Raw genomic sequence first — 15,516 nt, 5'->3', positions numbered from 1 at the left:
ACACCCAGCTCTGAAGTCAGCGGCCTGCCAGCAGCAGTGCAGAAGTAAGGATGGCAATACCATACCAGCCCACTCTTACTTCTGCATTGTTGCATTCACAGCTGGGCAGCCAGAGAGTAGCGAGTGCTAACTGAGGCCCCAGCTCTGCAGGCAGTAACGCAGAAGTAAGGGTGGTAATATCATACCGTGCCTTCTTACTTCTGCACTGCTGATGGCAGAAGCTCTGCCTTCAGAACTGGGCTCCTGACCAGCAGCCACTGCTCTCCAGCTGCCCAGCTCTGAAGGCAGTGCCGCTGCCAGCAGCAGCACAGAAGTAAAAATAGCAGTACTACAACTCCCCCTACAATAATATTGTGATCCCCCCATGATTCCTTTTTGGATCAGGACCCCTACAATTACAACACCTTGAAATTGCAGATTTAAACAGCTGAAATAATGAAATTAACTATTTTTAAAATCTTATGATTGTGAAATTGACCACAATGGACCGTGAATTTGGTAGGGCCCTAATTATACTCTCAATTACTGATATGTTCTCTTACCCTTATTTCCATTTTAATTATTTGCCTGGGATAAATAATAATGCAGGTAATTCTGCTTCCCTAAACATGCACCTCACAGGATTCTCACTCCTGGGTGGGTCTCATGCTTCCATCCTCAGTCCTCCAGGAAACTCCTTTAGTTCATATGATTTGGGGATCTCTAAGGTTTCTAGTGTCTGCCTCATTGGGATCTGCCCTACTGAGTATGCTTCAACCCCAGATATCTCAGCAGCCCCTAAACATTCCCAGCAATTCTTTTTAAGAGTGGGAGGCAAGAGCTCCCCTAAACATTTCATTGCATATAATCACAAGGAATTCTCACTCTCGGTCATCATCCCACTCCCCCACCCCCCATTCTCTATACAGTACAAGGGAAAATTAAAAAGGCACAAAGACTAGTTGATGGGAGAGTTTAGGCTCCCCTACCTCAGAAACAAGTTCTGTGTGCATGAGAGACTGAAGGTTTCTTCCTCAGAGGTCAATGTAAGTGACAGAGTTTTGCAAAGTAAGATGTGAGAGCATTTCACTGCTTTTCCTAAAATTCTGATTCAAAAGTTCTCTGAGGCAAGCAGTCTGACTCTAAAGGTATGTCTACACAGCTATGTAAGCCCGAGCTTGAGCCCAGGCTCAAGCCTAACTCCCCTTGCACCCACAAACCAGTTATATTAATCTAGGGCTCAAACCTAGGGTCCCAGGACCCTACAGAGTTGGAGGGTCCAAGCCAGTGTTAAGCTGGGACTTAGGGTCTGAGCTTTATTGCTTTCTTGTGTGCTCACAGCCCTAAAAGTCTTCCAGATGTATCCCAGAGTTCCTTGGGACAACTTCCTTAGTCCTCTCTATGCCACAATCTGTGGTGCTGTCTATTGCACTCTATTGCAAACGGAAGCCACACCTCTCTTTGCAAACAGCTTGCACCCAGCAGCTCAGACCAGTGTTAACCCATTGTCTGCTGACCACCACCAGTCTGCATACACACTACCAGAGATCTTGCAGAGTTTTCAGTGGAGACTGATCAGAACAAGCTTTTTGCAAAGAGAGCTGCTTCCTGGTGACAAGAGCACAGCCATATTTTGGTGTACACTGCCAGGGCACCCCTGCACATGCAGCCCCAGGGAGGGCCAGAGAGTAGAATGGGGGACTAAAGCAGCTGCCCTGCAGGGATGAGAGCAGCAGAGCTCCTGGCTCAGCATGGTGATAGAAGGGATGACCCCCAACTCCTCAGCTGCTCCTGCTCCCTGCAGGGCAGCCGCTTGGTCCCACTCTGCTCTCTGTCCCTTGTTCCCGGGCCTCCCTGCCCTCCCTGGGGCTGCGTGTTCAGAAATGCCTAGCCAGTGTGCACTGTAAGGTGGTGAGTGGGAGCCAGTCCCAAAACTTCCCCACAGCCTCCCAGGGATCCCTTATCCCTGCCTCCCAGGGTATGGCCGGGGCAGGGATAAGGGATTCCTGGGGGTGCTGGAGCCAGGGCTGGCGCAACCCATTAGGCGACCTAGGCGGTCGCCTAGAGCACTAACATTTGGGGGGCGGCAACCGCAGCGGCTGGATCTTCGTCCGCCTCGGTCGTCATCGGTATTTCGGGGGCGGGAACCTTCTGCCCCTCTGTCAGGGGTGGCATTTCAGGGACGGGATCTTCCGCCGCCTCTGTCGGGGGCGGCATTTCGGGGGCAGGACCTTCCGCCACCTAGGGCAGCAAAAAAGCTGGCGGCGCTCCTGGCTGGAGCACACTGCACCCCAAGTCCTGGGGATGCCCTTCATCTCCCTGCAGCTGGCAGCAGCCAGGCTGGGGGTGTATGTGTCTTTTTCCTCTGAAACCTGCATTTTATGTCAAACGTCAAAACTAAGAGACAAAAATAAATAAAAACCCAACTAACGAAAAACACCTTAATTGAACATTTAAAAATTTAATTTAAAAATTAAAAGTTGCAAAGTTTCATTTTAATAGTTCAGCAGCCCTGGAGACTGATGTCCTAGGATCCTCGGAACAGGTGCACATGGGCATTTTCCTGTCAATGTGACTCAGCGTAGAGGGGGGAAAGCCCGATTCTCATATTAGATCAGCGGATCTCAAACTTCATTGCATCATGAACCCCTTCTGACAACAAAAATTACTACATGACCCCAGGAGAGGGGACCAAAGACCGAGCCTGGCCGAGCCCCGCCGCCCCAGGCAGGGGGGCCAAAGCTGAAGCCCAATGGCTTCTGCCCTGGGCAGGGGGCATGTAATTTTAGCCCTAGGCGGCCAGGCTTGGGCTTCAGCCCTGGGAGGTGGGGCTGGGACTTGGGCTTGGGCTTCAGACTTGCTGGGGCCCAGGGCCAACACCAGCCTTGGGACCCCATTAAAATAGGGTCCTGACCCACAGTTTGAGAAGCCCCAGATTAGATGGTAGTTCAGTATAAAGCTTTCTACTGACACAGCCACCAAAGGAATCGTTTTGTACTCATGTGCTCCTTATGGACCCAAGTCCCATCAACAGCACCATCCCAGTTAGGAAACAGGGTGGGCACTAATGTTTTCCCACAGTGCAACACATGTGTAGGGCTAGAGTGACGACGGGGGCTGGGGGGGAGGCACTAGGCACTCTAAGAAAGGGTTACTTTGACTCAGGTCTGTGCACTGCAGGGTGGATGCCAGAGCCCTAGATTTGAGCACAGATCGGAAAATCCTTAACCTAAGGTTAAAATACAGTGTATATGCTCAAGCCCAGGTTTTCCTGACATGGGTCAAATGATTCGAGTCCCACTAACCCTAAACTTACATTGCTGTGACTCTGCCTCAGGTCAGGTCAATCATAGAAATATAAGGCTGGAAGGGACCTTGAAAGGTTATCTAGTTCACCCCCTTGCACTGGGCAGGATAAAGTAAACCTAGACCATCCCTGACAAGTGTTTGTCTAACCTGTTCTTAAAAACCTCCAATGATGGGATTCCCTTGGAAGCCTGTTCCAGAGATTTATCTATCTTTATAGCTAGAAGCTATTTCCTAATCTCTAACCTAAACCTCTCTTGCTGTAGATTAAGCCCATTACTTCTTGTCCTACCTTCAGTGAACGTGGAGAAAAACTGATCATCGTCTTCTTTATAACAGCCCTTAACATGTTTGATGACTTGTCAGGTCCCCACTCAGTCTTCTTTTCTCAAGACTAACCATGCCCAGGTATTTTAACCTTCCTCGTAGGTCAGATTTTCTAATCTTTTTATCATTTTTGTTGCTCTCCTCTGGACTCTCTCCAATTTCTCCACATCTTTCCTAAAGTGTGGCACCCAAACTTGGACACTGTACTCCAACTGAGGCCTCAGTGCCAAGTAGAGAGGGACAGTTTCCTCCCATATCTTAAATATGACGTTCCCATTAATACACCCCAGAACGATATTAGCCTTTTTTACAACAATCACATTGTTGAGTCATATTCAATTTGTGATCCACTGGAACTCCCAGATCCTTCTCAGCAGTACCACCACCTAGGCAGGTATTCCCCATTTTGTAGCTGTGCATTTCATTTTCCTTCCAAGTAAAATACTCTGCATTTCTCTTTATTTAATTTCTTCTTGTTGATTTCAGACCAATTCACCAAATTGTCAAGGTCATTTTGAATTCTAATCCTGTCCTCCAAAGTACTTGCAACCTCTCCCATTTTGGTGTTGTCTGCAAATTTTATAAGCATACTCTCCACTCCATTTTCCAAGTTATTAATTAAAATGTTTAATAGTACCAGACCCAGGGCGAGACCCCTGAGGGACCCTACTATTTTCCCAGCTTGACGGAGAACCATTGAGTCTGATTTTTCAACCAATTGTGCACCCATCTTATAGTAATTTTATTTCTAGACCACATTTGCCTACTTTGCTTAAGATAATGTCATGCTGCACCGTGTCAAAATCCTTACTAGAATCAAGATATATCATCTCTACAGCTTTTCTCCATCCCCTATCCCCTGTCAACTAAATTAGGTTGTTTGGCATGATTTCTTGACAAATCCATATCGGCTATTACTTATTACCTTATCATCCTCTAGGTGCTTACAAACTGATTGTTTCATAATTTGTTCCAATATTTCTCCAGGTGTTGAAGTTAGGCTGATTGGCCTGTAAATGCCCAGGTTCTCTTTGTTCCCCTTTTTAAAGGTAGGTGCTGTGTTTGCCTTTCTACAGTCCTCTGGGACCTCACCTGCCCTCCAGGAGTTCTCAAAGATAATTGCTTATGGTTCTGAGATTGCTTCAACTACTTCCCTACGTATCCCAAGATGAATTTCATCAGGCCCTGCATATCTAAATACATCTAAATATTGAATACAACTAAATATTCTTTAACCTGTTCCTTCCCCCTTGTTAATATTAACTGTGTTGAGTATCAAGTCACCATTAACTTTTTTAGTGAAGACTGAATCAAAATAGGCATTAAACACCTCAGCCTTCTTGATGTCATCCTTTGTTAGCTGTCCTTCCCTGCTAAGTAGCAGACCTATGCTTCCTTTGCTTTCTCTTGCTCCTAATGTATTTATAGAACCTTTTACTGTCTTTTATGTCTTTTTCCAGCTGTAACTCATTTTGTGCCTTAGCCTTTCTGATTTTGTCCCTATATGCTTGTGGGACAAGAGCTTCTGATGGAGCCATGTTGGCCTCTTAACTTTCCTCTTTCTGTCTTTCCTTTTCGTCAGAATAGTTTGCTGTTGTGACTTTAATATTGTTTCTTTGAGAAACTGCCAGCACTTCTGAACTCTTTTATCCCTTAGATTTTCTTCCCATGGGACTTTACCTAGAAGTTCTCTGAGTTTTTAAAGTCTGCTTTTTTGAAGTCCATTGTGCTTATTCTGCTGCTCTCACTTCTTCCTTTCCTTAGATTAATGAAATCTAACATTTCACGATCACTATCACCCAAATTGCCTTCAACTTTCAGATTTGCAATCAATTCTTCCCCGTTGGTCAGAATCAAGACTAAAATATCTATCCCCCGCCTGGTTACTTCCTCTGCTGTCTGAAACAAAAAGTTGTCCCATAAATTCCAAGAATTTATTGGACATATTGTGCTTTGATGTATTACTTTTCCTATAAATGTCTGGGTGGCTAAAGTCCCCAGTTACTACCAGATCTTGTGTGCTGAACATTTTTATTATTCTAGAAATGCCTCATCCATCTCTTCCTTCTGATTTGGTGGTCTGTAATAGACTCCTACTGTGACCCCTATTTTTTTTCTCCTTTTTATCTTCACCCAGAGACTTTCAATTGGTCTGTCTCTCACCTCCTCTGGACCTCAGAACAAATATATATATTCTTGATGTGTAATGCAACACCTCCTTTTTTCCCTGTCTGTCCTTCCTGAACCAGCTATACCTCAAAGTGTTGGATAACTCAAGTTAACTTGCAATCAGTTAACTCACATTAAAGTTTAATGTAGACATAACTAAAGTTAGGATATGGGGCTACGGAATAACGGACCCATCCATCTTAGCTACTGCATGTGAATCAGTGGAAGATATGGGCACTAAGCCTGATTTTTTTGTGATGACATTGCACTGTGGCGTCTGCTACCTTTTTTCCATACCCAGACTCCTTTTTCCCCACCAGGACTGCCTTAGATCCCCTGCCTCTCTAACTCAGATTCCCTCCCGTCTAGCAATGGGGTCACAACCCCAAAGCCTGTTTGTGTCCCCTAGCTGAGAACCTATGTCATATTTTATCTTTGGAGAGAAGCAATAAGGGCAGAATCTCATTTAGCCAGGAAAATCCTAGCATCTTCTGAGCTCAAACAAATGTTTTGAAAACTTTGCCACATGAACGCCAACAAATTTTGGGGTGATAAAAGAGCTGCCGGTGCTGAGTGCCCATTCCTTCACATAATTCATAGATTCCAAAGCCAGAAGGGCCCACTGTGATCATCTAGTCTGAACTCCAGTATAATACAGGCCAGAGAACCTCCCTAAAATAATTCCTAGAGCAGATCTTTTAGAAAAACATCCAGTCTTGATTTCAAAATTGCCAGTGATGGAGAATCCACCAGGACCCTTGGTAAATTGTTCCAGTGGTTAATTGCTGTCACTGTTAAAAATGTATGCCTTATTTCCAGTCTGAATTTGCCTGCGTTCAACTTCCAGCCTGTTTTGCCTTTCTCTGCTAGATTGAAGAGCCCATCATTAAATATCTATTCCCCATGTAACTACTTACAGATTGTGATCAAATCACCACTTAACCTTCTCTTTGTTAAATTAAATCGATTGAGTTCCTTGAATCTATCATTATAACGCAGGTTTTCTAATCCTTTAATCATTCTCGTGGCTCTTCTTTGAACTCTCTCCAATTTATCAACATCCTTCTGTGGCCATCAGAACTGGACATAGCATTCCAGCAGCAGTTACACCTGTGCCAGATACAGAGGTACATTAACCTCTCTACTGCTACTTGAGATTCCCCTGTTTATGCATCCAAGGATTGCATTAGCCTTTTTGGTCACAGCACTGCCAGGGGAGCTCATGTTCAGCTGATTTCCCACCACAACCCCCAAATCTTTTTCAGAGTCACTGCTTCCTAGGACAGAGTCTCCAATCCTGTAATATGGTCTACATTCTTTTTTCCTAGATGTATTCATTTACATTTAGCCATATTAAAACACATATTGTTTGCTTATGTCCTGTTTACCAAGTGATACAGATCACTCTGTGTAAGTGGCCTGTTGTCTTCATTATTTACCACTCCCCCAATTTTTGTGACATCTGCAAACCTTGTCAGTGATGATTTTATGTTTTCTTCTAGGCCACTGATAAAAATGTTAAAGAGCATAGGGCCAGGAACCAAATGCTGCAGCACCCCACTGGAAACACACCCACTCTGTAGTTATTCTCCATGTACAATTATATTTTGAGATTGATCATGTAGCCAGCTTTTAATCAATTTAATGCATATGATGTTGATTTTATATCAATCTAGTTTTTTTTATCAAAATGTCATGCGGTACCAAGTCAAGCACCTTAGCAAAGTCTTAATCTGTTACATCAACATTATTATCTTTATCAACCAAACTTGTAATCTCATAAAAAACAGATATAGTTTGTTTCATAGAATATCAGGGTTGGAAGGGACCTCAAGAGGTCATCTAGTCCAACCCCCTGCTCAAAGCAGGACCAATCCCCAAATCCCTAAATGGCCCCCTCAAGGATTGAATTTACAACCCTGCATTTAGGCAGGCCAATGCGCAAACCACTGAGCTATCCCTATAACACAGGTTAAGTGTTGTATATTGTAATAATAAGTGTTGTAGTGTATTGTATAAGTCAGGGGTCAGCAACCTTTCAGAAGTGGTGTGCCGAGTCTTCATTTCTTCACTCTAATTTAAGGTTTCGCATGCCAGTAATACATTTTAACATTTTTAGAAGGTCTCTTTCTATAAGTCTATAATATATAACTAAACTATTGTTGTATGTAAAGTAAATAAGGTTTTTAAAATGTTTAAGCTTCATTTAAAATTAAATTAAAATGCAGAGACCCCCGGACCGGTGGCCAGGACCCGGGCAGTGTGAGTGCCACTGAAAATCAGCTCGCATGCCATAGGTTGCCTATCCCGATATAAGTATTGTAATGAATGTTCTGTGTGTGTAGTAATAAAACACTGCAAATGCATCTGTTGCTATTATCTGTGAATGTCAGCCCCAGCCAGCATATATTGTGAACTAATAAAAATGAATTAAGTTTCCATAAATAGACTTTTATTCCAAACCCATGCAAACAGACATATTTATAGCTGAATGAAACTTTATAAATACAGGGAGAAAAACCTTTGAAGGGGAAAGAACAGTCATTTCCATTTCACAAACACATACACCAACCGTGTCTCTCACAGGTCAGTGTATGTGGGGCTGTGATTGTCTGTACTCTCCCCCGGCGTGGAGTGGTAGGGGTATTGCAGCGTCTCCGGACGCCATGTGGAATGTATGGGGGCAGGAGGAGGGGCGGGAGTATAGGGAGATTCCCAGAATGCAGTTCTCTATGGGCTGAAGAGGGAGGCAAACATGGGTCTGTTGAACCTGAAGGTCAACAAGTGTCTCCAGTATGTTTGTTTGCCGCTTGAAAAGTGCTAACTTCTCCTGCTGCACCTCTATTTCCTTTTCCTGTGCTTTTCTCATCTCCACTCTATCCCTGTTCATACTGTCCGTGAGGGTGATCCTCCAAGCCCTGTGTGACAAAGTAGGTTTTTCCTCCTCATTATGTTGTACTTGAGCCTATGTGAGTCTTAATGTTTTGCATGAATACTGTGTGTACCTCAGTTTCCCTGTGTATTGCACCAATGCCTAGGTGGTGAGAATAAGGGTGTGTGACTTTTGCTGAGGCCCTCAGGGGCAGGTGAGGCAGCTCCAGCTGCCTGCACATAAGTGATGGCCAATGCTCTTCGTAACCTGAGGCGGAGGTGGGGAGGGGATGCGACCAGGTCATACTTTGCCTGGGAAGCGAGACAAAGACCAGGAGGTGGGGTGACGTGTGTTGGAGGTCGGGTCGCTGGAAGCTGGGCAGTCTGTGGTTGGGGACTCACAGAGGGGTAGTCCAGGGCGTCCGACCCAGGGCGTCCAACCCAGCAATCCCTCCCACACCCAAAATGAACTTTGCTGAAAGTCACTATTTCTGTGCTAAGGTGATCTGTTCTATGCTGTGTTCCTGTTGCCTAATAAACCTTCTGTGTTACATGCTGGCAGAGAGTCACAGCTGACTGCGGAGTTGAGGTGCAGGGCCCTCTGGCTTCCCCAGGGGTCCCATCCAGTTGGACCCGCTCCAGGAAGCATACGGTGTGAACAGAGATGCCGAATGCTCCGAGTTCAGACCCAGGAAGGCCATAGCCGAAGAGGCTACTTGCCCTGGATAGCGTGCCCTAAGGAGAGTCACGTTACCTCGAGTTCTGTCTGGCTTCATACAGAGCAGTTCCAGAGCATCAGGCCTTTGACTCCGTCATAGCCAGTGCTCAGTATTTGAAGCACTAGAGGCTTGAAGGATCTCTTGAAACATGTCATCCCACGTCCTCTTCCTTCTCCTCATTATCTGGCTGAGCTGCTTCACTGGTGTGGAGAGACCCTGAAGGCCACATTTCCAGCTGCAAAAGATACAATGCACTACAGAGGTACTATTGTGAGTGTAGTCACAAGATAAATGGAACTTGGTATACTGAACTCACTCCCTTTGATCCACACAGGTTACAATCACTACATTCTCACTTCTCCTTGGGATTCATAGAGCACAGTGACAGTCCCAGCCCTGGTGAGTACGGACCAGTGGGGGGAGGGGCGGGGGCAGGGAAGCGTGTTGGGACAATAAATGGGGGGGGGTTGGCTCACGGGTATGAGCAACTGAACTGAATACTGGCACCATTTTCCTGACGTGGTGGTGATTTTAGCTGATATCTAACTCTTGAGGGTATCAGAGGTTGAAAGGGAACAGCTCCTACGTGCGTCCAATTGCAGACCAGATCCATACCCTGCTAGGCTGTGTGCTGCAATGGTGCCTGCTGAAGTAATTGCTGAGTGGCATGGAAAAGTGTCCTATCATGGCAGAAGAAATAAGGCAGCCCTCCCTAGTAACCTTTGGGAGAGGATTGCAGAATACTTCCAGGAAAGTATACTTGACATCTCTATGGAGGATTCACAGGACATCCTGGTGCACATAAACTGTTCTGCAGGGCCCCCTTTGCCTAACTGTACAGGGGAATGAGAAGCAGACAGCAACTCTACCTCTCTTGGTTATTTTACTACCTCTTCTAGCGTGATTAAAAAAACCCCAAAGTGTAAATGAACAGCTGTGTCCCTGCAATACCAATGCAAACTGACTACTTACCAGAGGTTCCTTTCCCTGCATCAGACTCACCCATGCTGCACTGTAGGGACTGGCTTAACTACTCTGGAGTCACAAACAGGTCCTGGCTCACTGTGCCACTGGTTCCCCTGGTTGCCTGTCCCCCATACTCCCCCGCCTCCTCGTCCAACGCCTGCTGCTCACTGTTCACTTCAGAGGCCTGTGACTCTGATTCCTCTGACGTATCCACAGGATTCTTGGGGGTGGTGATGGGGTCTCTGCCAAGGATGGCTTGCAGCTTTTCGTAAAAGCAGCATGTCGGCATCTCTGCACCAGAGCAACTCTTAGCCTCCCTTGCCTTCTGGTACGCTTGCCACAGCCCCTTGGCTTTCCTGTGGATCCCTTTTGTAGCCCTTCTCCCCCATGCCCCCAGCGATCTGCTCCTAGATATTGATGTTTCTATGGTATGGCTGGATCAGAACTGTGCCTACACCGCCTTGCACACACCCCCCCCCCTCAACTGGGAGATCCACCACCTCCTGTGTACTCCAGGCAGGAGCACGTCTGCAGTGTGTAGCCGGGATGGTCAGCTGGGCAGTTGCTAGGTAATCTCTCCACGCTGAACAAACGGAAAATGAAATTTCAAAAATTTGCAGGGATTTAGAAGAGAGGGATATATAACTGTGTTCCTAGCCACCGCCGGGCAGTGGAGTTCACAATGCTGACCCAAATGATCAAAGTGGGACATTGTGAGACACCTCTTGGAGGCCACTAAATTTGATGTAAATAACAGTGTCCACACTGACATTGCATCGACCTAAGTACATTGGCCTAAGAGTTATGCGTCTCGCGGAGGTGGGGTTATTAAGTCAGTGTAGTAGGAATGACAATTTGGTGGAGACGTTCACTGAGTAAGGTCAATGTAAGCTGCCATACGTCACTCCTAACTCTGTAGTTTAGACCAGGCCCGACAGAAGAAGCCCTCCCATCAGGATAGGTAGTGTCTACACTGAAGCGCTACAGCAGCATAGCTGCAGCAGTGCAGCTATGCCGCTGTAGTATATGTCTACACTTAAAATGCTAAGGGTATGTCTACACTACAAAATTACGTCAACCTTGGTTACGTTGATGTACACCCACCGCAGTTATTAAATCGCGTTTGCATTTTCACCCTGCACTCCTTGTGTCAGCAGTGCACGTCCTCATCAGGAGCGCTTGCACCAATTTTAACTGTCAGTGTGTGGCATTTTGGGACGGCTTCTGAAAGGCAGCAACAATCAATGTAAGCAACACACCGACACTGTGTTGACCTAACTACATCAACATTGACTCTATGTCTCTCATGCAGATGGAGTTATTAAGTCAGTGTAGTGGGCGAGTTACATGGGCGGGAGCAACATTTTAGTTTAGACGCTTACAGAGTTAGGTTGATGTAAGCTGCCTTACGTAGACCTAACTCCATAGTGTAGACCAGGCCTAAGAGAAGCGCTTCAGCATAGACATTACTTACACCGTGGGAAGGGTTCTCCCATCAATGTAGGCAATCCACCTCCCCGAGAGGTGGTAGCTAGGTCAATGAAAGAATTGTTCTGTCAACCAAGCACTGTCTACAATGGGGTTTAGGTTGGCATAGTTATATCTCTCAGTCATAAGCGCTGACTCTATGTGTGCTCTGGGGCTGGAGCACACGGGGGGGGAAAAAATGGTGGGTGCTTAGCACCCACCAGCAGCCCCCCATCAACGCTTCTCCCTCCTCCCAGCGCCTCCTGCCCACCTGCAGCCCCAAGGATCAGCGCCTTCCCTTCCCTCCCAGTGCCTCCTACCTGGCGCAGATCAGCTGTTTCGTGGCATCAGGAGGCACTGGGGCGGGGGGAAGCGAGGACGCAGTTCACTGGGGGAGGGGTGGAACTGGGTGGGAAGAGGCAGGGCATGGGCATAGCAGGGGTGGGAAGAAATAGGGCAGGAGTGGGGCATTCGGGGAAGGGGTGGAGTGGGGGTGGGGGTGGGGCCTGAGCAGAGCCAGGTGGGAGCACCCCCAGCAGATTAGAAACTCGGCGCCTATGCTCTCTGTTTTGTGGATTTTTCGCACCCCTGAGACGTAGGTATGCCAATATAAATTACTAGTGTAGACCAGCCCATAGAAGAACAGATAAAGAGAGAGACAGAGCCTGAACATGGGGTACACTGCAGATTGTCTGCGGTAACCAGCATGGACTATGCTTTAACCTTCATGGCTCTATGCTGACCTAGGGACTTGCAGAGTCTATAACCAGGTGATGAATAAAGGTTACCTTGTTTTGCAAAGGCTGCCTGTGCCACTGTGTGTGAGAACCCTGCACACTGAAGGGAGCAGTACAAGCTGCCCGCTGGAATCTGGCTGGGCTGGTTTCCTGCAGGAAGCCACGGAGGGAGAGAGTAATTTTTGGTGCCAACAGCCCAGTCCTCGAGTCTTAGGGTATGTCTACACAGCAAATTAAAACTCACAGCTGGCCTGTGCCAGCCGACTGAGGCTCAGGCTGCGGGGCTGTTTCACTTAGAGTTACCATATGTCCAGGTTTTCTGAACATGGCCTCTTTTTTGGTAGTCCACCCTCCATCCCATAGATTTTTTAAATAAGAGTCAAAGTCCCTGCTCCCCCTGCCCCAATATCCCCTTTTTAGGAATCTGAAATATGATAACCGTAGTTTCACTGCACTTCGGGGCTTGGGCTGGAGCTTGGCCTCTAGGACCCTGTGGGGTAGGAGGGTCCCAGAGCTCAGGCTCCAGCCCATGCCCAGATGTCTAAATAGCAATGAAACAGCCCCTTAGCCCGGGCCCCACAAGCCTGAGTCAGCTGGGCACAGGTCAGCCATGGGTTTTTCTTTACTGTGTAGACCAACTCAGGGTTCCTTTTTCCAAGTTACCTGAAAGCCTTTTAGTGTACAGCATTGTTAACACAATGTAGATATTAATATATTTTAGAGTGTAGGTGTCTTGGCACTTAGCCACCTATGCCATGAGGCGGTGTGCCTCAATTTCCCCTTCCACACAGCAGCCTAGATTTGTTATGCTTTTCTGCTGTGCCAAGCTCTAAGCCTGTTTACAGGTACTAGCTGAGAAGCAGTATTCTTATAGGACTTCCTTGTTACCACTCCTAGCATGTACAAAATTTTTCCAAAAATCATGCATGTTACACATTTTTAAGGGATTTACCATCGGTACCAAATTCTTTGTCTCACCCCATAGATTGCGTATGAAGAGACATAATAGTATCAGCAAATTCATGACAGGGAGGCACTTCCAAGTATGATTATCATACCACACCTTCTGTTTAGGCAGTCCAGTTTGTTCAGCATTTATTGTATTTTCCAACCCCTTCCTGTATCATAGTATGTGTTTAGATACAGGTTTTCCCTTTAGTAAAGGTTCTTAGTTCATGTATGTCTTTAGGGAGGAAAGGGTGTAAGGAGACCTTGCATGTTACTGGCCCTCCCACTGTGGAGTTGCATTTCATCTCCAGAGCTAAGCCCATGCAAAGAACCCACCCACCCCCTCCTTCCTGGGGTTTCTTTGTGATTCTTACTCCCATTACTCAGTGACCTATGCTTAGCTGTTGGAGGAGTTTACCTGCCCATGAAATGGATGGCTCCTCCCCTTTGACAGGTGGGTCATTAGCATTTTCACTGAGTCATTAGAAAGACCTTCATCCTGCCTTAAAGAGACAGAGTTAATTTTTACAAATACATCAGGAACAACATTTTGCAAAAACGGGAACTGGATTGGGGTACCTCTCTCTGTTCCCAAGAGGTCAGTTGTATGACTGCTCCCCTCCGGGAGGTCAGTTACACATTTCCCTCCGGCTAATCTCTCCTGGGCAAACCCTCCCACGTAATCAGTAAGGAAATATTCCTGTACTCCCTCACATCCCTTCTTAACCTCTTTCTCTGAGTCCCCCTCTAAGGCACACACCTCTGTGCTCTCTAGAATGGGATTTATCCCATTCAGCTGTGGGCTCACAGCTAACAGCCAGAGCAGACCTTTCGGTAGTAAGCACTGTACCCGCCTCCCTCTTTGAATTGGATTTGCCTTCAGTTACAGAGCCCATGGAACCCTTACCCACTGCAGCGGTCTGTAGAACTCCACCACCCTCCTCGGCGCTTCCCTCTAGGATACATCTTCCTATGCATTCTAGAGCAAGGTCTATCCCTTGCTCAACTGCAACCTGGACAGTTTTCTCACAGATAAGCAAAACATTTCCTTCCTCCCTGGAGAAAAACCTGTCTTTAGCTGTAAGAGCTAGTCTCAACCACACCCACCCCTGGCAGCAGACTGTTTTCCACTGCTACAGAGGATTAAAGAGACACTCTCCCATTTCCTCAGCAGTTTCCGTGACTTTACTCTTTCCCTCTGGGGCTTCAGCACAAGATTCCTCCTTGTTCCTTACAGACCCCTGGACAGCCTGAGCCACATTGAAAAAGTTGTCCCCCAATAATATATGTGTTGGGTTATGGGGAACAGCAGCAATTAATTCAGCAGTTAATTCAGCTTGCAAATTCTCAGTATCCATGTGCACTTTAGCCAAAGGCACAAGGATTTTGTGACCTCCTACTAACAAAAGCTCTGCCATCTGTTCTGGTAGTATGTCTTTCTCCTGAACAAGGTCTCTCCTGACCACAGACATTTCTGCACCAGTATCTCCCCATCCAGGGAGCTCTTTCCCATTAATTCTGACAGACTTTATGTGCATCTTGCCAGGCTGTGCAGTGGCTATTTTTACAAACCATGTGTGATAAGTGGCAATTGCTTGAGGTGCCTCTGTGCTCTGGGTAGCAGCATTTCCATGAGTTGCTTGCTGCCTGTTCCCACTCAGCACAGGGTTACTTATTATTACAGCCAGCCTTAAATATGATTTACATATGGTGGGAATCCTTTGCTTCCCAGTTTGACCCCCCACTCCCTACTAGTGGAAAAATACCAGCAGTCCAAGATGGTGTCCAGTACCAGGTGACAAAATCACATGACTCTGCAGCGTCAAAGAAGCATCCCAGGAAGCTTCTCAGGAAGGTGGGAGATTAGCATCTGCAAAGCCCTATTGTTCTCCCTATGGTTTATTAACTAACCAGCCAGACTGATTGCATTTTGTCTAGTGCATGTTCCCCAGGTGCAAACACTTTTGCAATTGATACAGTCAATATTCCTAACCTCAGATACAGAAATGATACAAGCATACAAATAG

The 15,516-nt window shown here is 46.5% G+C and overlaps 1 long non-coding RNA gene across 1 annotated transcript; it reads right to left on the bottom strand.

Annotated features, from left to right (window-relative positions):
- Positions 1-8,252: 8,252 nt before the first annotated feature.
- LOC135974765 (uncharacterized) lies at positions 8,253-14,591 on the bottom strand. Its single transcript, XR_010591849.1, has 3 exons — positions 14,397-14,591; positions 13,908-13,992; positions 8,253-9,606 (listed from the first exon to the last, which is right to left on the bottom strand). It is a non-coding gene; the product is annotated as an uncharacterized LOC135974765 (long non-coding RNA).
- Positions 14,592-15,516: the final 925 nt, after the last annotated feature.

This window comes from Chrysemys picta, chromosome 12, assembly GCF_011386835.1.
Source record: "Chrysemys picta bellii isolate R12L10 chromosome 12, ASM1138683v2, whole genome shotgun sequence".
Taxonomy (NCBI): domain Eukaryota; kingdom Metazoa; phylum Chordata; order Testudines; family Emydidae; genus Chrysemys; species Chrysemys picta.
Note: the sequence above shows the minus strand (reverse complement) of the source record. Positions and strands in the feature narration are given on the sequence as shown.